At 47.3% G+C, this 14,066-nt stretch overlaps 58 non-coding genes across 58 annotated transcripts; 10 read left to right on the top strand and 48 right to left on the bottom strand.

The window, feature by feature from the left end:
* Window positions 1-91: 91 nt before the first annotated feature.
* On the bottom strand, window positions 92-164 carry Trnak-uuu (transfer RNA lysine (anticodon UUU)). The gene has a single exon. It is a non-coding gene; the product is annotated as a tRNA-Lys (tRNA).
* A 73-nt stretch (window positions 165-237) lies between these two features.
* On the bottom strand, window positions 238-309 carry Trnad-guc (transfer RNA aspartic acid (anticodon GUC)). The gene has a single exon. It is a non-coding gene; the product is annotated as a tRNA-Asp (tRNA).
* Window positions 310-568: 259 nt separating this feature from the next.
* On the bottom strand, window positions 569-641 carry Trnaa-ugc (transfer RNA alanine (anticodon UGC)). Its single transcript has one exon. It is a non-coding gene; the product is annotated as a tRNA-Ala (tRNA).
* Window positions 642-894: 253 nt separating this feature from the next.
* Window positions 895-988, top strand: Trnay-gua (transfer RNA tyrosine (anticodon GUA)). Its single transcript has 2 exons — window positions 895-931; window positions 953-988. It is a non-coding gene; the product is annotated as a tRNA-Tyr (tRNA).
* Window positions 989-1,029: 41 nt separating this feature from the next.
* Window positions 1,030-1,145, bottom strand: Trnal-caa (transfer RNA leucine (anticodon CAA)). Its single transcript has 2 exons — window positions 1,108-1,145; window positions 1,030-1,075 (listed from the first exon to the last, which is right to left on the bottom strand). It is a non-coding gene; the product is annotated as a tRNA-Leu (tRNA).
* Window positions 1,146-1,213: 68 nt separating this feature from the next.
* Trnaa-agc (transfer RNA alanine (anticodon AGC)) lies at window positions 1,214-1,286 on the bottom strand. The gene has a single exon. It is a non-coding gene; the product is annotated as a tRNA-Ala (tRNA).
* A 107-nt stretch (window positions 1,287-1,393) lies between these two features.
* Trnak-uuu (transfer RNA lysine (anticodon UUU)) lies at window positions 1,394-1,466 on the bottom strand. Its single transcript has one exon. It is a non-coding gene; the product is annotated as a tRNA-Lys (tRNA).
* Window positions 1,467-1,870: 404 nt separating this feature from the next.
* Trnaa-ugc (transfer RNA alanine (anticodon UGC)) lies at window positions 1,871-1,943 on the bottom strand. The gene has a single exon. It is a non-coding gene; the product is annotated as a tRNA-Ala (tRNA).
* Window positions 1,944-2,196: 253 nt separating this feature from the next.
* On the top strand, window positions 2,197-2,290 carry Trnay-gua (transfer RNA tyrosine (anticodon GUA)). The gene is made up of 2 exons: window positions 2,197-2,233; window positions 2,255-2,290. It is a non-coding gene; the product is annotated as a tRNA-Tyr (tRNA).
* Window positions 2,291-2,331: 41 nt separating this feature from the next.
* On the bottom strand, window positions 2,332-2,447 carry Trnal-caa (transfer RNA leucine (anticodon CAA)). Its single transcript has 2 exons — window positions 2,410-2,447; window positions 2,332-2,377 (listed from the first exon to the last, which is right to left on the bottom strand). It is a non-coding gene; the product is annotated as a tRNA-Leu (tRNA).
* Window positions 2,448-2,515: 68 nt separating this feature from the next.
* Trnaa-agc (transfer RNA alanine (anticodon AGC)) lies at window positions 2,516-2,588 on the bottom strand. Its single transcript has one exon. It is a non-coding gene; the product is annotated as a tRNA-Ala (tRNA).
* Window positions 2,589-2,681: 93 nt separating this feature from the next.
* Window positions 2,682-2,754, bottom strand: Trnak-uuu (transfer RNA lysine (anticodon UUU)). Its single transcript has one exon. It is a non-coding gene; the product is annotated as a tRNA-Lys (tRNA).
* A 404-nt stretch (window positions 2,755-3,158) lies between these two features.
* Window positions 3,159-3,231, bottom strand: Trnaa-ugc (transfer RNA alanine (anticodon UGC)). The gene has a single exon. It is a non-coding gene; the product is annotated as a tRNA-Ala (tRNA).
* A 253-nt stretch (window positions 3,232-3,484) lies between these two features.
* Window positions 3,485-3,578, top strand: Trnay-gua (transfer RNA tyrosine (anticodon GUA)). Its single transcript has 2 exons — window positions 3,485-3,521; window positions 3,543-3,578. It is a non-coding gene; the product is annotated as a tRNA-Tyr (tRNA).
* Window positions 3,579-3,619: 41 nt separating this feature from the next.
* On the bottom strand, window positions 3,620-3,735 carry Trnal-caa (transfer RNA leucine (anticodon CAA)). The gene is made up of 2 exons: window positions 3,698-3,735; window positions 3,620-3,665 (listed from the first exon to the last, which is right to left on the bottom strand). It is a non-coding gene; the product is annotated as a tRNA-Leu (tRNA).
* A 68-nt stretch (window positions 3,736-3,803) lies between these two features.
* Window positions 3,804-3,876, bottom strand: Trnaa-agc (transfer RNA alanine (anticodon AGC)). Its single transcript has one exon. It is a non-coding gene; the product is annotated as a tRNA-Ala (tRNA).
* A 107-nt stretch (window positions 3,877-3,983) lies between these two features.
* Trnak-uuu (transfer RNA lysine (anticodon UUU)) lies at window positions 3,984-4,056 on the bottom strand. The gene has a single exon. It is a non-coding gene; the product is annotated as a tRNA-Lys (tRNA).
* A 73-nt stretch (window positions 4,057-4,129) lies between these two features.
* Trnad-guc (transfer RNA aspartic acid (anticodon GUC)) lies at window positions 4,130-4,201 on the bottom strand. The gene has a single exon. It is a non-coding gene; the product is annotated as a tRNA-Asp (tRNA).
* A 354-nt stretch (window positions 4,202-4,555) lies between these two features.
* Trnay-gua (transfer RNA tyrosine (anticodon GUA)) lies at window positions 4,556-4,649 on the top strand. The gene is made up of 2 exons: window positions 4,556-4,592; window positions 4,614-4,649. It is a non-coding gene; the product is annotated as a tRNA-Tyr (tRNA).
* Window positions 4,650-4,690: 41 nt separating this feature from the next.
* Trnal-caa (transfer RNA leucine (anticodon CAA)) lies at window positions 4,691-4,806 on the bottom strand. The gene is made up of 2 exons: window positions 4,769-4,806; window positions 4,691-4,736 (listed from the first exon to the last, which is right to left on the bottom strand). It is a non-coding gene; the product is annotated as a tRNA-Leu (tRNA).
* Window positions 4,807-4,874: 68 nt separating this feature from the next.
* Window positions 4,875-4,947, bottom strand: Trnaa-agc (transfer RNA alanine (anticodon AGC)). The gene has a single exon. It is a non-coding gene; the product is annotated as a tRNA-Ala (tRNA).
* A 107-nt stretch (window positions 4,948-5,054) lies between these two features.
* Window positions 5,055-5,127, bottom strand: Trnak-uuu (transfer RNA lysine (anticodon UUU)). The gene has a single exon. It is a non-coding gene; the product is annotated as a tRNA-Lys (tRNA).
* Window positions 5,128-5,200: 73 nt separating this feature from the next.
* Window positions 5,201-5,272, bottom strand: Trnad-guc (transfer RNA aspartic acid (anticodon GUC)). Its single transcript has one exon. It is a non-coding gene; the product is annotated as a tRNA-Asp (tRNA).
* A 259-nt stretch (window positions 5,273-5,531) lies between these two features.
* Window positions 5,532-5,604, bottom strand: Trnaa-ugc (transfer RNA alanine (anticodon UGC)). The gene has a single exon. It is a non-coding gene; the product is annotated as a tRNA-Ala (tRNA).
* A 253-nt stretch (window positions 5,605-5,857) lies between these two features.
* On the top strand, window positions 5,858-5,951 carry Trnay-gua (transfer RNA tyrosine (anticodon GUA)). Its single transcript has 2 exons — window positions 5,858-5,894; window positions 5,916-5,951. It is a non-coding gene; the product is annotated as a tRNA-Tyr (tRNA).
* Window positions 5,952-5,992: 41 nt separating this feature from the next.
* Window positions 5,993-6,108, bottom strand: Trnal-caa (transfer RNA leucine (anticodon CAA)). The gene is made up of 2 exons: window positions 6,071-6,108; window positions 5,993-6,038 (listed from the first exon to the last, which is right to left on the bottom strand). It is a non-coding gene; the product is annotated as a tRNA-Leu (tRNA).
* Window positions 6,109-6,355: 247 nt separating this feature from the next.
* Trnak-uuu (transfer RNA lysine (anticodon UUU)) lies at window positions 6,356-6,428 on the bottom strand. Its single transcript has one exon. It is a non-coding gene; the product is annotated as a tRNA-Lys (tRNA).
* A 73-nt stretch (window positions 6,429-6,501) lies between these two features.
* Window positions 6,502-6,573, bottom strand: Trnad-guc (transfer RNA aspartic acid (anticodon GUC)). Its single transcript has one exon. It is a non-coding gene; the product is annotated as a tRNA-Asp (tRNA).
* Window positions 6,574-6,832: 259 nt separating this feature from the next.
* On the bottom strand, window positions 6,833-6,905 carry Trnaa-ugc (transfer RNA alanine (anticodon UGC)). The gene has a single exon. It is a non-coding gene; the product is annotated as a tRNA-Ala (tRNA).
* A 253-nt stretch (window positions 6,906-7,158) lies between these two features.
* Window positions 7,159-7,252, top strand: Trnay-gua (transfer RNA tyrosine (anticodon GUA)). The gene is made up of 2 exons: window positions 7,159-7,195; window positions 7,217-7,252. It is a non-coding gene; the product is annotated as a tRNA-Tyr (tRNA).
* A 41-nt stretch (window positions 7,253-7,293) lies between these two features.
* Window positions 7,294-7,409, bottom strand: Trnal-caa (transfer RNA leucine (anticodon CAA)). Its single transcript has 2 exons — window positions 7,372-7,409; window positions 7,294-7,339 (listed from the first exon to the last, which is right to left on the bottom strand). It is a non-coding gene; the product is annotated as a tRNA-Leu (tRNA).
* Window positions 7,410-7,477: 68 nt separating this feature from the next.
* On the bottom strand, window positions 7,478-7,550 carry Trnaa-agc (transfer RNA alanine (anticodon AGC)). The gene has a single exon. It is a non-coding gene; the product is annotated as a tRNA-Ala (tRNA).
* Window positions 7,551-7,657: 107 nt separating this feature from the next.
* On the bottom strand, window positions 7,658-7,730 carry Trnak-uuu (transfer RNA lysine (anticodon UUU)). The gene has a single exon. It is a non-coding gene; the product is annotated as a tRNA-Lys (tRNA).
* A 73-nt stretch (window positions 7,731-7,803) lies between these two features.
* On the bottom strand, window positions 7,804-7,875 carry Trnad-guc (transfer RNA aspartic acid (anticodon GUC)). The gene has a single exon. It is a non-coding gene; the product is annotated as a tRNA-Asp (tRNA).
* A 265-nt stretch (window positions 7,876-8,140) lies between these two features.
* Trnaa-ugc (transfer RNA alanine (anticodon UGC)) lies at window positions 8,141-8,213 on the bottom strand. Its single transcript has one exon. It is a non-coding gene; the product is annotated as a tRNA-Ala (tRNA).
* A 253-nt stretch (window positions 8,214-8,466) lies between these two features.
* Window positions 8,467-8,560, top strand: Trnay-gua (transfer RNA tyrosine (anticodon GUA)). The gene is made up of 2 exons: window positions 8,467-8,503; window positions 8,525-8,560. It is a non-coding gene; the product is annotated as a tRNA-Tyr (tRNA).
* Window positions 8,561-8,601: 41 nt separating this feature from the next.
* On the bottom strand, window positions 8,602-8,717 carry Trnal-caa (transfer RNA leucine (anticodon CAA)). The gene is made up of 2 exons: window positions 8,680-8,717; window positions 8,602-8,647 (listed from the first exon to the last, which is right to left on the bottom strand). It is a non-coding gene; the product is annotated as a tRNA-Leu (tRNA).
* A 68-nt stretch (window positions 8,718-8,785) lies between these two features.
* Trnaa-agc (transfer RNA alanine (anticodon AGC)) lies at window positions 8,786-8,858 on the bottom strand. Its single transcript has one exon. It is a non-coding gene; the product is annotated as a tRNA-Ala (tRNA).
* A 107-nt stretch (window positions 8,859-8,965) lies between these two features.
* Trnak-uuu (transfer RNA lysine (anticodon UUU)) lies at window positions 8,966-9,038 on the bottom strand. Its single transcript has one exon. It is a non-coding gene; the product is annotated as a tRNA-Lys (tRNA).
* Window positions 9,039-9,111: 73 nt separating this feature from the next.
* Window positions 9,112-9,183, bottom strand: Trnad-guc (transfer RNA aspartic acid (anticodon GUC)). Its single transcript has one exon. It is a non-coding gene; the product is annotated as a tRNA-Asp (tRNA).
* Window positions 9,184-9,448: 265 nt separating this feature from the next.
* On the bottom strand, window positions 9,449-9,521 carry Trnaa-ugc (transfer RNA alanine (anticodon UGC)). The gene has a single exon. It is a non-coding gene; the product is annotated as a tRNA-Ala (tRNA).
* Window positions 9,522-9,774: 253 nt separating this feature from the next.
* Trnay-gua (transfer RNA tyrosine (anticodon GUA)) lies at window positions 9,775-9,868 on the top strand. The gene is made up of 2 exons: window positions 9,775-9,811; window positions 9,833-9,868. It is a non-coding gene; the product is annotated as a tRNA-Tyr (tRNA).
* A 41-nt stretch (window positions 9,869-9,909) lies between these two features.
* Trnal-caa (transfer RNA leucine (anticodon CAA)) lies at window positions 9,910-10,025 on the bottom strand. The gene is made up of 2 exons: window positions 9,988-10,025; window positions 9,910-9,955 (listed from the first exon to the last, which is right to left on the bottom strand). It is a non-coding gene; the product is annotated as a tRNA-Leu (tRNA).
* Window positions 10,026-10,093: 68 nt separating this feature from the next.
* Window positions 10,094-10,166, bottom strand: Trnaa-agc (transfer RNA alanine (anticodon AGC)). The gene has a single exon. It is a non-coding gene; the product is annotated as a tRNA-Ala (tRNA).
* A 107-nt stretch (window positions 10,167-10,273) lies between these two features.
* Trnak-uuu (transfer RNA lysine (anticodon UUU)) lies at window positions 10,274-10,346 on the bottom strand. Its single transcript has one exon. It is a non-coding gene; the product is annotated as a tRNA-Lys (tRNA).
* Window positions 10,347-10,419: 73 nt separating this feature from the next.
* Trnad-guc (transfer RNA aspartic acid (anticodon GUC)) lies at window positions 10,420-10,491 on the bottom strand. Its single transcript has one exon. It is a non-coding gene; the product is annotated as a tRNA-Asp (tRNA).
* Window positions 10,492-11,211: 720 nt separating this feature from the next.
* Trnal-caa (transfer RNA leucine (anticodon CAA)) lies at window positions 11,212-11,327 on the bottom strand. Its single transcript has 2 exons — window positions 11,290-11,327; window positions 11,212-11,257 (listed from the first exon to the last, which is right to left on the bottom strand). It is a non-coding gene; the product is annotated as a tRNA-Leu (tRNA).
* A 68-nt stretch (window positions 11,328-11,395) lies between these two features.
* On the bottom strand, window positions 11,396-11,468 carry Trnaa-agc (transfer RNA alanine (anticodon AGC)). Its single transcript has one exon. It is a non-coding gene; the product is annotated as a tRNA-Ala (tRNA).
* A 107-nt stretch (window positions 11,469-11,575) lies between these two features.
* Window positions 11,576-11,648, bottom strand: Trnak-uuu (transfer RNA lysine (anticodon UUU)). Its single transcript has one exon. It is a non-coding gene; the product is annotated as a tRNA-Lys (tRNA).
* A 73-nt stretch (window positions 11,649-11,721) lies between these two features.
* Window positions 11,722-11,793, bottom strand: Trnad-guc (transfer RNA aspartic acid (anticodon GUC)). The gene has a single exon. It is a non-coding gene; the product is annotated as a tRNA-Asp (tRNA).
* Window positions 11,794-12,052: 259 nt separating this feature from the next.
* Trnaa-ugc (transfer RNA alanine (anticodon UGC)) lies at window positions 12,053-12,125 on the bottom strand. Its single transcript has one exon. It is a non-coding gene; the product is annotated as a tRNA-Ala (tRNA).
* Window positions 12,126-12,378: 253 nt separating this feature from the next.
* On the top strand, window positions 12,379-12,472 carry Trnay-gua (transfer RNA tyrosine (anticodon GUA)). The gene is made up of 2 exons: window positions 12,379-12,415; window positions 12,437-12,472. It is a non-coding gene; the product is annotated as a tRNA-Tyr (tRNA).
* Window positions 12,473-12,513: 41 nt separating this feature from the next.
* Window positions 12,514-12,629, bottom strand: Trnal-caa (transfer RNA leucine (anticodon CAA)). Its single transcript has 2 exons — window positions 12,592-12,629; window positions 12,514-12,559 (listed from the first exon to the last, which is right to left on the bottom strand). It is a non-coding gene; the product is annotated as a tRNA-Leu (tRNA).
* A 248-nt stretch (window positions 12,630-12,877) lies between these two features.
* Window positions 12,878-12,950, bottom strand: Trnak-uuu (transfer RNA lysine (anticodon UUU)). Its single transcript has one exon. It is a non-coding gene; the product is annotated as a tRNA-Lys (tRNA).
* Window positions 12,951-13,023: 73 nt separating this feature from the next.
* Trnad-guc (transfer RNA aspartic acid (anticodon GUC)) lies at window positions 13,024-13,095 on the bottom strand. Its single transcript has one exon. It is a non-coding gene; the product is annotated as a tRNA-Asp (tRNA).
* Window positions 13,096-13,354: 259 nt separating this feature from the next.
* Trnaa-ugc (transfer RNA alanine (anticodon UGC)) lies at window positions 13,355-13,427 on the bottom strand. The gene has a single exon. It is a non-coding gene; the product is annotated as a tRNA-Ala (tRNA).
* Window positions 13,428-13,680: 253 nt separating this feature from the next.
* Trnay-gua (transfer RNA tyrosine (anticodon GUA)) lies at window positions 13,681-13,774 on the top strand. Its single transcript has 2 exons — window positions 13,681-13,717; window positions 13,739-13,774. It is a non-coding gene; the product is annotated as a tRNA-Tyr (tRNA).
* A 41-nt stretch (window positions 13,775-13,815) lies between these two features.
* Trnal-caa (transfer RNA leucine (anticodon CAA)) lies at window positions 13,816-13,931 on the bottom strand. The gene is made up of 2 exons: window positions 13,894-13,931; window positions 13,816-13,861 (listed from the first exon to the last, which is right to left on the bottom strand). It is a non-coding gene; the product is annotated as a tRNA-Leu (tRNA).
* Window positions 13,932-14,066: the final 135 nt, after the last annotated feature.

Here is a 14,066-nt window from a genome sequence, read left to right as displayed (position 1 = left end):
CTTTGCCACTCCGCAAATGTTACGTTATTCATCCTCTTTCGACAAGACATTGTGGTGAAAGTTAGTTCACCATCGTACCAAATAATTGTTACGCCCGATGAGGGACTCGAACCCGCGACCCTCAGATTAAAAGTCTGATGCTCTACCGACTGAGCTAACCGGGCGTAAATCTGTATTCCCGGACAGTCCCGCGAACGCTACTGACGTGAAACGAAACATTGACAAGATAAAAAGAACCTCCCCGGCGGGGAATCGAACCCCGGTCTCCCGCGTGACAGGCGGGGATACTTACCACTATACTACCGAGGACGAGTTCATATTTAAATAATATGTTCGCGATGGCGTCAATGCCCGAATGCCACACGGTCGATCATGTTAAAAGCTGAAACTGTGTATACTGTCAATGCGAAATTAAACAGCAAGAAATGCTCTAGACATATGCAGCGCGGTTTAGTATTATTATTATTATTATTAATACCAGGTAATCTTAGGAGCATCATAAATCCTCTTATGACCATTGGCAACTACTGAAATTAGTATAAAAATAAATAAATTAAAAACATCGTCTTGGAGGATCCGGGCATCGATCCCGGTACCTCTCGCATGCAAAGCGAGCGCTCTACCATGTGAGCTAATCCCCCTGGAAATGGTAAAAAGGTCATAGTTCGAGTGCTGTTCGCAATACTAAACTACACCTTACATCAGACACATTTCAGCTTACCTACCTTCAGCAGAGTGGCGCAGAGGAAGCGTGCTGGGCCCATAACCCAGAGGTCGGTGGATCGAAACCACCCTCTGCTACGTGCGAGCTATCGCATCATTTTAAAAACCACGTCATACTACAAACGTGACATGACCTGCATAGTCCTGCACAAGAACTGTACGATGCTACATCCACCGATAGCTCAGTTGGTAGAGCGGAGGACTGTAGACGAACTTATACCACTCAGGCATCCTTAGGTCGCTGGTTCAAATCCGGCTCGGTGGACTTGCATTTTAGGCCTAAAATTTTGTGTGGCAGGGAAAAGTTGTCGGAAGTGGGATTCGAACCCACGCCCTCATTCGAGGACCAGAATTCTCCACGCGATGAGTGGAAGAACATTTTGTCTTGAGTCTGGCGCCTTAGACCGCTCGGCCATCCCGACATGACACGAACGCTGCTGCAAATTGCTCTGCGCAAATTTCATTTATTTTACGCCTATGGAAAAAGCATTGGAGAACCCGGGCATCGATCCCGGTACCTCTCGCATGCTAAGCGAGCGCTCTACCATCTGAGCTAGTTCCCCATCAAGTTTGCTTCGCCTTTGCCACTCCGCAAATGTTACGTTATTCATCCTCTTTCGACAAGACATTGTGGTGAAAGTTAGTTCACCATCGTACCAAATAATTGTTACGCCCGATGAGGGACTCGAACCCGCGACCCTCAGATTAAAAGTCTGATGCTCTACCGACTGAGCTAACCGGGCGTAAATCTGTATTCCCGGACAGTCCCGCGAACGCTACTGACGTGAAACGAAACATTGACAAGATAAAAAGAACCTCCCCGGGGGGGAATGGAACCCCGGTCTCCCGCGTGACAGGCGGGGATACTTACCACTATACTACCGAGGACGAGTTCATATTTAAATAATATGTTCGCGATGGCGTCAATGCCCGAATGCCACACGGTCGATCATGTTAAAAGCTGAAACTGTGTATACTGTCAATGCGAAATTAAACAGCAAGAAATGCTCTAGACATATGCAGCGCGGTTTAGTATTATTATTATTATTATTAATACCAGGTAATCTTAGGAGCATCATAAATCCTCTTATGACCATTGGCAACTACTGAAATTAGTATAAAAATAAATAAATTAAAAACATCGTCTTGGAGGATCCGGGCATCGATCCCGGTACCTCTCGCATGCAAAGCGAGCGCTCTACCATGTGAGCTAATCCCCCTGGAAATGGTAAAAAGGTCATAGTTCGAGTGCTGTTCGCAATACTAAACTACACCTTACATCAGACACATTTCAGCTTACCTACCTTCAGCAGAGTGGCGCAGAGGAAGCGTGCTGGGCCCATAACCCAGAGGTCGGTGGATCGAAACCACCCTCTGCTACGTGCGAGCTATCGCATCATTTTAAAAACCACGTCATACTACAAACGTGACATGACCTGCATAGTCCTGCACAAGAACTGTACGATGCTACATCCACCGATAGCTCAGTTGGTAGAGCGGAGGACTGTAGACGAACTTATACCACTCAGGCATCCTTAGGTCGCTGGTTCAAATCCGGCTCGGTGGACTTGCATTTTAGGCCTAAAATTTTGTGTGGCAGGGAAAAGTTGTCGGAAGTGGGATTCGAACCCACGCCCTCATTCGAGGACCAGAATTCTCCACGCGATGAGTGGAAGAACATTTTGTCTTGAGTCTGGCGCCTTAGACCGCTCGGCCATCCCGACATGACACGAACGCTGCTGCAAATTGCTCTGCGCAAATTTCATTTATTTTACGCCTATGGAAAAGGCATTGGAGAACCCGGGCATCGATCCCGGTACCTCTCGCATGCTAAGCGAGCGCTCTACCATCTGAGCTAGTTCCCCATCAAGTTTGCTTCGCCTTTGTTACGTTATTCATCCTCTTTCGACAAGACATTGTGGTGAAAGTTAGTTCACCATCGTACCAAATAATTGTTACGCCCGATGAGGGACTCGAACCCGCGACCCTCAGATTAAAAGTCTGATGCTCTACCGACTGAGCTAACCGGGCGTAAATCTGTATTCCCGGACAGTCCCGCGAACGCTACTGACGTGAAACGAAACATTGACAAGATAAAAAGAACCTCCCCGGGGGGGAATGGAACCCCGGTCTCCCGCGTGACAGGCGGGGATACTTACCACTATACTACCGAGGACGAGTTCATATTTAAATAATATGTTCGCGATGGCGTCAATGCCCGAATGCCACACGGTCGATCATGTTAAAAGCTGAAACTGTGTATACTGTCAATGCGAAATTAAACAGCAAGAAATGCTCTAGACATATGCAGCGCGGTTTAGTATTATTATTATTATTATTAATACCAGGTAATCTTAGGAGCATCATAAATCCTCTTATGACCATTGGCAACTACTGAAATTAGTATAAAAATAAATAAATTAAAAACATCGTCTTGGAGGATCCGGGCATCGATCCCGGTACCTCTCGCATGCAAAGCGAGCGCTCTACCATGTGAGCTAATCCCCCTGGAAATGGTAAAAAGGTCATAGTTCGAGTGCTGTTCGCAATACTAAACTACACCTTACATCAGACACATTTCAGCTTACCTACCTTCAGCAGAGTGGCGCAGAGGAAGCGTGCTGGGCCCATAACCCAGAGGTCGGTGGATCGAAACCACCCTCTGCTACGTGCGAGCTATCGCATCATTTTAAAAACCACGTCATACTACAAACGTGACATGACCTGCATAGTCCTGCACAAGAACTGTACGATGCTACATCCACCGATAGCTCAGTTGGTAGAGCGGAGGACTGTAGACGAACTTATACCACTCAGGCATCCTTAGGTCGCTGGTTCAAATCCGGCTCGGTGGACTTGCATTTTAGGCCTAAAATTTTGTGTGGCAGGGAAAAGTTGTCGGAAGTGGGATTCGAACCCACGCCCTCATTCGAGGACCAGAATTCTCCACGCGATGAGTGGAAGAACATTTTGTCTTGAGTCTGGCGCCTTAGACCGCTCGGCCATCCCGACATGACACGAACGCTGCTGCAAATTGCTCTGCGCAAATTTCATTTATTTTACGCCTATGGAAAAGGCATTGGAGAACCCGGGCATCGATCCCGGTACCTCTCGCATGCTAAGCGAGCGCTCTACCATCTGAGCTAGTTCCCCATCAAGTTTGCTTCGCCTTTGCCACTCCGCAAATGTTACGTTATTCATCCTCTTTCGACAAGACATTGTGGTGAAAGTTAGTTCACCATCGTACCAAATAATTGTTACGCCCGATGAGGGACTCGAACCCGCGACCCTCAGATTAAAAGTCTGATGCTCTACCGACTGAGCTAACCGGGCGTAAATCTGTATTCCCGGACAGTCCCGCGAACGCTACTGACGTGAAACGAAACATTGACAAGATAAAAAGAACCTCCCCGGCGGGGAATCGAACCCCGGTCTCCCGCGTGACAGGCGGGGATACTTACCACTATACTACCGAGGACGAGTTCATATTTAAATAATATGTTCGCGATGGCGTCAATGCCCGAATGCCACACGGTCGATCATGTTAAAAGCTGAAACTGTGTATACTGTCAATGCGAAATTAAACAGCAAGAAATGCTCTAGACATATGCAGCGCGGTTTAGTATTATTATTATTATTATTAATACCAGGTAATCTTAGGAGCATCATAAATCCTCTTATGACCATTGGCAACTACTGAAATTAGTATAAAAATAAATAAATTAAAAACATCGTCTTGGAGGATCCGGGCATCGATCCCGGTACCTCTCGCATGCAAAGCGAGCGCTCTACCATGTGAGCTAACCTGCACAAGAACTGTACGATGCTACATCCACCGATAGCTCAGTTGGTAGAGCGGAGGATTGTAGACGAACTTATACCACTCAGGCATCCTTAGGTCGCTGGTTCAAATCCGGCTCGGTGGACTTGCATTTTAGGCCTAAAATTTTGTGTGGCAGGGAAAAGTTGTCGGAAGTGGGATTCGAACCCACGCCCTCATTCGAGGACCAGAATTCTCCACGCGATGAGTGGAAGAACATTTTGTCTTGAGTCTGGCGCCTTAGACCGCTCGGCCATCCCGACATGACACGAACGCTGCTGCAAATTGCTCTGCGCAAATTTCATTTATTTTACGCCTATGGAAAAGGCATTGGAGAACCCGGGCATCGATCCCGGTACCTCTCGCATGCTAAGCGAGCGCTCTACCATCTGAGCTAGTTCCCCATCAAGTTTGCTTCGCCTTTGCCACTCCGCAAATGTTACGTTATTCATCCTCTTTCGACAAGACATTGTGGTGAAAGTTAGTTCACCATCGTACCAAATAATTGTTACGCCCGATGAGGGACTCGAACCCGCGACCCTCAGATTAAAAGTCTGATGCTCTACCGACTGAGCTAACCGGGCGTAAATCTGTATTCCCGGACAGTCCCGCGAACGCTACTGACGTGAAACGAAACATTGACAAGATAAAAAGAACCTCCCCGGCGGGGAATCGAACCCCGGTCTCCCGCGTGACAGGCGGGGATACTTACCACTATACTACCGAGGACGAGTTCATATTTAAATAATATGTTCGCGATGGCGTCAATGCCCGAATGCCACACGGTCGATCATGTTAAAAGCTGAAACTGTGTATACTGTCAATGCGAAATTAAACAGCAAGAAATGCTCTAGACATATGCAGCGCGGTTTAGTATTATTATTATTATTATTAATACCAGGTAATCTTAGGAGCATCATAAATCCTCTTATGACCATTGGCAACTACTGAAATTAGTATAAAAATAAATAAATTAAAAACATCGTCTTGGAGGATCCGGGCATCGATCCCGGTACCTCTCGCATGCAAAGCGAGCGCTCTACCATGTGAGCTAATCCCCCTGGAAATGGTAAAAAGGTCATAGTTCGAGTGCTGTTCGCAATACTAAACTACACCTTACATCAGACACATTTCAGCTTACCTACCTTCAGCAGAGTGGCGCAGAGGAAGCGTGCTGTGCCCATAACCCAGAAGTCGGTGGATCGAAACCACCCTCTGCTACGTGCGAGCTATCGCATCATTTTAAAAACCACGTCATACTACAAACGTGACATGACCTGCATAGTCCTGCACAAGAACTGTACGATGCTACATCCACCGATAGCTCAGTTGGTAGAGCGGAGGACTGTAGACGAACTTATACCACTCAGGCATCCTTAGGTCGCTGGTTCAAATCCGGCTCGGTGGACTTGCATTTTAGGCCTAAAATTTTGTGTGGCAGGGAAAAGTTGTCGGAAGTGGGATTCGAACCCACGCCCTCATTCGAGGACCAGAATTCTCCACGCGATGAGTGGAAGAACATTTTGTCTTGAGTCTGGCGCCTTAGACCGCTCGGCCATCCCGACATGACACGAACGCTGCTGCAAATTGCTCTGCGCAAATTTCATTTATTTTACGCCTATGGAAAAGGCATTGGAGAACCCGGGCATCGATCCCGGTACCTCTCGCATGCTAAGCGAGCGCTCTACCATCTGAGCTAGTTCCCATCAAGTTTGCTTCGCCTTTGCCACTCCGCAAATGTTACGTTATTCATCCTCTTTCGACAAGACATTGTGGTGAAAGTTAGTTCACCATCGTACCAAATAATTGTTACGCCCGATGAGGGACTCGAACCCGCGACCCTCAGATTAAAAGTCTGATGCTCTACCGACTGAGCTAACCGGGCGTAAATCTGTATTCCCGGACAGTCCCGCGAACGCTACTGACGTGAAACGAAACATTGACAAGATAAAAAGAACCTCCCCGGCGGGGAATCGAACCCCGGTCTCCCGCGTGACAGGCGGGGATACTTACCACTATACTACCGAGGTTGAGTTCATATTTAAATAATATGTTCGCGATGGCGTCAATGCCCGAATGCCACACGGTCGATCATGTTAAAAGCTGAAACTGTGTATACTGTCAATGCGAAATTAAACAGCAAGAAATGCTCTAGACATATGCAGCGCGGTTTAGTATTATTATTATTATTATTAATACCAGGTAATCTTAGGAGCATCATAAATCCTCTTATGACCATTGGCAACTACTGAAATTAGTATAAAAATAAATAAATTAAAAACATCGTCTTGGAGGATCCGGGCATCGATCCCGGTACCTCTCGCATGCAAAGCGAGCGCTCTACCATGTGAGCTAATCCCCCTGGAAATGGTAAAAAGGTCATAGTTCGAGTGCTGTTCGCAATACTAAACTACACCTTACATCAGACACATTTCAGCTTACCTACCTTCAGCAGAGTGGCGCAGAGGAAGCGTGCTGGGCCCATAACCCAGAGGTCGGTGGATCGAAACCACCCTCTGCTACGTGCGAGCTATCGCATCATTTTAAAAACCACGTCATACTACAAACGTGACATGACCTGCATAGTCCTGCACAAGAACTGTACGATGCTACATCCACCGATAGCTCAGTTGGTAGAGCGGAGGACTGTAGACGAACTTATACCACTCAGGCATCCTTAGGTCGCTGGTTCAAATCCGGCTCGGTGGACTTGCATTTTAGGCCTAAAATTTTGTGTGGCAGGGAAAAGTTGTCGGAAGTGGGATTCGAACCCACGCCCTCATTCGAGGACCAGAATTCTCCACGCGATGAGTGGAAGAACATTTTGTCTTGAGTCTGGCGCCTTAGACCGCTCGGCCATCCCGACATGACACGAACGCTGCTGCAAATTGCTCTGCGCAAATTTCATTTATTTTACGCCTATGGAAAAGGCATTGGAGAACCCGGGCATCGATCCCGGTACCTCTCGCATGCTAAGCGAGCGCTCTACCATCTGAGCTAGTTCCCCATCAAGTTTGCTTCGCCTTTGCCACTCCGCAAATGTTACGTTATTCATCCTCTTTCGACAAGACATTGTGGTGAAAGTTAGTTCACCATCGTACCAAATAATTGTTACGCCCGATGAGGGACTCGAACCCGCGACCCTCAGATTAAAAGTCTGATGCTCTACCGACTGAGCTAACCGGGCGTAAATCTGTATTCCCGGACAGTCCCGCGAACGCTACTGACGTGAAACGAAACATTGACAAGATAAAAAGAACCTCCCCGGCGGGGAATCGAACCCCGGTCTCCCGCGTGACAGGCGGGGATACTTACCACTATACTACCGAGGACGAGTTCATATTTAAATAATATGTTCGCGATGGCGTCAATGCCCGAATGCCACACGGTCGATCATGTTAAAAGCTGAAACTGTGTATGCTGTCAATGCGAAATTAAACAGCAAGAAATGCTCTAGACATATGCAGCGCGGTTTAGTATTATTATTATTATTATTATTATTAATACCAGGTAATCTTAGGAGCATCATAAATCCTCTTATGACCATTGGCAACTACTGAAATTAGTATAAAAATAAATAAATTAAAAACATCGTCTTGGAGGATCCGGGCATCGATCCCGGTACCTCTCGCATGCAAAGCGAGCGCTCTACCATGTGAGCTAATCCCCCTGGAAATGGTAAAAAGGTCATAGTTCGAGTGCTGTTCGCAATACTAAACTACACCTTACATCAGACACATTTCAGCTTACCTACCTTCAGCAGAGTGGCGCAGAGGAAGCGTGCTGGGCCCATAACCCAGAGGTCGGTGGATCGAAACCACCCTCTGCTACGTGCGAGCTATCGCATCATTTTAAAAACCACGTCATACTACAAACGTGACATGACCTGCATAGTCCTGCACAAGAACTGTACGATGCTACATCCACCGATAGCTCAGTTGGTAGAGCGGAGGACTGTAGACGAACTTATACCACTCAGGCATCCTTAGGTCGCTGGTTCAAATCCGGCTCGGTGGACTTGCATTTTAGGCCTAAAATTTTGTGTGGCAGGGAAAAGTTGTCGGAAGTGGGATTCGAACCCACGCCCTCATTCGAGGACCAGAATTCTCCACGCGATGAGTGGAAGAACATTTTGTCTTGAGTCTGGCGCCTTAGACCGCTCGGCCATCCCGACATGACACGAACGCTGCTGCAAATTGCTCTGCGCAAATTTCATTTATTTTACGCCTATGGAAAAGGCATTGGAGAACCCGGGCATCGATCCCGGTACCTCTCGCATGCTAAGCGAGCGCTCTACCATCTGAGCTAGTTCCCCATCAAGTTTGTTTCGCCTTTGCCACTCCGCAAATGTTACGTTATTCATCCTCTTTCGACAAGACATTGTGGTGAAAGTTAGTTCACCATCGTACCAAATAATTGTTACGCCCGATGAGGGACTCGAACCCGCGACCCTCAGATTAAAAGTCTGATGCTCTACCGACTGAGCTAACCGGGCGTAAATCTGTATTCCCGGACAGTCCCGCGAACGCTACTGACGTGAAACGAAACATTGACAAGATAAAAAGAACCTCCCCGGCGGGGAATCGAACCCCGGTCTCCCGCGTGACAGGCGGGGATACTTACCACTATACTACCGAGGACGAGTTCATATTTAAATAATATGTTCGCGATGGCGTCAATGCCCGAATGCCACACGGTCGATCATGTTAAAAGCTGAAACTGTGTATGCTGTCAATGCGAAATTAAACAGCAAGAAATGCTCTAGACATATGCAGCGCGGTTTAGTATTATTATTATTATTATTATTATTAATACCAGGTAATCTTAGGAGCATCATAAATCCTCTTATGACCATTGGCAACTACTGAAATTAGTATAAAAATAAATAAATTAAAAACATCGTCTTGGAGGATCCGGGCATCGATCCCGGTACCTCTCGCATGCAAAGCGAGCGCTCTACCATGTGAGCTAATCCCCCTGGAAATGGTAAAAAGGTCATAGTTCGAGTGCTGTTCGCAATACTAAACTACACCTTACATCAGACACATTTCAGCTTACCTACCTTCAGCAGAGTGGCGCAGAGGAAGCGTGCTGGGCCCATAACCCAGAGGTCGGTGGATCGAAACCACCCTCTGCTACGTGCGAGCTATCGCATCATTTTAAAAACCACGTCATACTACAAACGTGACATGACCTGCATAGTCCTGCACAAGAACTGTACGATGCTACATCCACCGATAGCTCAGTTGGTAGAGCGGAGGACTGTAGACGAACTTATACCACTCAGGCATCCTTAGGTCGCTGGTTCAAATCCGGCTCGGTGGACTTGCATTTTAGGCCTAAAATTTTGTGTGGCAGGGAAAAGTTGTCGGAAGTGGGATTCGAACCCACGCCCTCATTCGAGGACCAGAATTCTCCACGCGATGAGTGGAAGAACATTTTGTCTTGAGTCTGGCGCCTTAGACCGCTCGGCCATCCCGACATGACACGAACGCTGCTGCAAATTGCTCTGCGCAAATTTCATTTATTTTACGCCTATGGAAAAGGCATTGGAGAACCCGGGCATCGATCCCGGTACCTCTCGCATGCTAAGCGAGCGCTCTACCATCTGAGCTAGTTCCCCATCAAGTTTGTTTCGCCTTTGCCACTCCGCAAATGTTACGTTATTCATCCTCTTTCGACAAGACATTGTGGTGAAAGTTAGTTCACCATCGTACCAAATAATTGTTACGCCCGATGAGGGACTCGAACCCGCGACCCTCAGATTAAAAGTCTGATGCTCTACCGACTGAGCTAACCGGGCGTAAATCTGTATTCCCGGACAGTCCCGCGAACGCTACTGACGTGAAACGAAACATTGACAAGATAAAAAGAACCTCCCCGGCGGGGAATCGAACCCCGGTCTCCCGCGTGACAGGCGGGGATACTTACCACTATACTACCGAGGACGAGTTCATATTTAAATAATATGTTCGCGATGGCGTCAATGCCCGAATGCCACACGGTCGATCATGTTAAAAGCTGAAACTGTGTATACTGTCAATGCGAAATTAAACAGCAAGAAATGCTCTAGACATATGCAGCGCGGTTTAGTATTATTATTATTATTATTAATACCAGGTAATCTTAGGAGCATCATAAATCCTCTTATGACCATTGGCAACTACTGAAATTAGTATAAAAATAAATAAATTAAAAACATCGTCTTGGAGGATCCGGGCATCGATCCCGGTACCTCTCGCATGCAAAGCGAGCGCTGTACCATGTGAGCTAATCCCCCTGGAAATGGTAAAAAGGTCATAGTTCGAGTGCTGTTCGCAATACTAAACTACACCTTACATCAGACACATTTCAGCTTACCTACCTTCAGCAGAGTGGCGCAGAGGAAGCGTGCTGGGCCCATAACCCAGAGGTCGGTGGATCGAAACCACCCTCTGCTACGTGCGAGCTATCGCATCATTTTAAAAACCACGTCATACTACAAACGTGACATGACCTGCATAGTCCTGCACAAGAACTGTACGATGCTACATCCACCGATAGCTCAGTTGGTAGTGCGGAGGACTGTAGACGAACTTATACCACTCAGGCATCCTTAGGTCGCTGGTTCAAATCCGGCTCGGTGGACTTGCATTTTAGGCCTAAAATTTTGTGTGGCAGGGAAAAGTTGTCGGAAGTGGGATTCGAACCCACGCCCTCATTCGAGGACCAGAATTCTCCACGCGATGAGTGGAAGAACATTTTGTCTTGAGTCTGGCGCCTTAGACCGCTCGGCCATCCCGACATGACACGAACGCTGCTGCAAATTGCTCTGCGCAAATTTCATTTATTTTACGCCTATGGAAAAGGCATTGGAGAACCCGGGCATCGATCCCGGTACCTCTCGCATGCTAAGCGAGCGCTCTACCATCTGAGCTAGTTCCCCATCAAGTTTGCTTCGCCTTTGCCACTCCGCAAATGTTACGTTATTCATCCTCTTTCGACAAGACATTGTGGTGAAAGTTAGTTCACCATCGTACCAAATAATTGTTACGCCCGATGAGGGACTCGAACCCGCGACCCTCAGATTAAAAGTCTGATGCTCTACCGACTGAGCTAACCGGGCGTAAATCTGTATTCCCGGACAGTCCCGCGAACGCTACTGACGTGAAACGAAACATTGACAAGATAAAAAGAACCTCCCCGGCGGGGAATCGAACCCCGGTCTCCCGCGTGACAGGCGGGGATACTTACCACTATACTACCGAGGACGAGTTCATATTTAAATAATATGTTCGCGATGGCGTCAATGCCCGAATGCCACACGGTCGATCATGTTAAAAGCTGAAACTGTGTATACTGTCAATGCGAAATTAAACAGCAAGAAATGCTCTAGACATATGCAGCGCGGTTTATTATTATTATTATTATTATTAATACCAGGTAATCTTAGGAGCATCATAAATCCTCTTATGACCATTGGCAACTACTGAAATTAGTATAAAAATAAATAAATTAAAAACATCGTCTTGGAGGATCCGGGCATCGATCCCGGTACCTCTCGCATGCAAAGCGAGCGCTCTACCATGTGAGCTAATCCCCCTGGAAATGGTAAAAAGGTCATAGTTCGAGTGCTGTTCGCAATACTAAACTACACCTTACATCAGACACATTTCAGCTTACCTACCTTCAGCAGAGTGGCGCAGAGGAAGCGTGCTGGGCCCATAACCCAGAGGTCGGTGGATCGAAACCACCCTCTGCTACGTGCGAGCTATCGCATCATTTTAAAAACCACGTCATACTACAAACGTGACATGACCTGCATAGTCCTGCACAAGAACTGTACGATGCTACATCCACCGATAGCTCAGTTGGTAGAGCGGAGGACTGTAGACGAACTTATACCACTCAGGCATCCTTAGGTCGCTGGTTCAAATCCGGCTCGGTGGACTTGCATTTTAGGCCTAAAATTTTGTGTGGCAGGGAAAAGTTGTCGGAAGTGGGATTCGAACCCACGCCCTCATTCGAGGACCAGAATTCTCCACACGATGAGTGGAAGAACATTTTGTCTTGAGTCTGGCGCCTTAGACCGCTCGGCCATCCCGACATGACACGAACGCTGCTGCAAATTGCTCTGCGCAAATTTCATTTATTTTACGCCTATGGAAAAGGCATTGGAGAACCCGGGCATCGATCCCGGTACCTCTCGCATGCTAAGAGAGCGCTCTACCATCTGAGCTAGTTCCCCATCAAGTTTGCTTCGCCTTTGCCACTCCGCAAATGTTACGTTATTCATCCTCTTTCGACAAGACATTGTGGTGAAAGTTAGTTCACAATCGTACCAAATAATTGTTACGCCCGATGAGGGACTCGAACCCGCGACCCTCAGATTAAAAGTCTGATGCTCTACCGACTGAGCTAACCGGGCGTAAATCTGTATTCCCGGACAGTCCCGCGAACGCTACTGACGTGAAACGAAACATTGACAAGATAAAAAGAACCTCCCCGGCGGGGAATCGAACCCCGGTCTCCCGCGTGACAGGCGGGGATACTTACCACTATACTACCGAGGACGAGTTCATATTTAAATAATATGTTCGCGATGGCGTCAATGCTCGAATGCCACACGGTCGATCATGTTAAAAGCTGAAACTGTGTATACTGTCAATGCGAAATTAAACAGCAAGAAATGCTCTAGACATATGCAGCGCGGTTTAGTATTATTATTATTATTATTAATACCAGGTAATCTTAGGAGCATCATAAATCCTCTTATGACCATTGGCAACTACTGAAATTAGTATAAAAATAAATAAATTAAAAACATCGTCTTGGAGGATCCGGGCATCGATCCCGGTACCTCTCGCATGCAAAGCGAGCGCTCTACCATGTGAGCTAATCCCCCTGGAAATGGTAAAAAGGTCATAGTTCGAGTGCTGTTCGCAATACTAAACTACACCTTACATCAGACACATTTCAGCTTACCTACCTTCAGCAGAGTGGCGCAGAGGAAGCGTGCTGGGCCCATAACCCAGAGGTCGGTGGATCGAAACCACCCTCTGCTACGTGCGAGCCATCGCATCATTTTAAAAACCACGTCATACTACAAACGTGACATGACCTGCATAGTCCTGCACAAGAACTGTACGATGCTACATCGACCGATAGCTCAGTTGGTAGAGCGGAGGACTGTAGACGAACTTATACCACTCAGGCATCCTTAGGTCGCTGGTTCAAATCCGGCTCGGTGGACTTGCATTTTAGGCCTAAAATTTTGTGTGGCAGGGAAAAGTTGTCGGAAGTGGGATTCGAACCCACACCCTCATTCGAGGACCAGAATTCTCCACGCGATGAGTGGAAGAACATTTTGTCTTGAGTCTGGCGCCTTAGACCGCTCGGCCATCCCGACATGACACGAACGCTGCTGCAAATTGCTCTGCGCAAATTTCATTTATTTTACGCCTATGGAAAAGGCATTGGAGAACCGGGGCATCGATCCCGTTACCTCTCGCATGCTAAGCGAGCGCTCTACCATCTGAGCTAG

The sequence above is a fragment of the Hydractinia symbiolongicarpus genome, chromosome 3 (genome assembly GCF_029227915.1).
Source record: "Hydractinia symbiolongicarpus strain clone_291-10 chromosome 3, HSymV2.1, whole genome shotgun sequence".
NCBI classification, from domain to species: domain Eukaryota; kingdom Metazoa; phylum Cnidaria; class Hydrozoa; order Anthoathecata; family Hydractiniidae; genus Hydractinia; species Hydractinia symbiolongicarpus.
The sequence above is the reverse complement of the archived record's forward strand: the minus strand, read 5'-3'. Positions and strand labels throughout refer to the sequence as shown.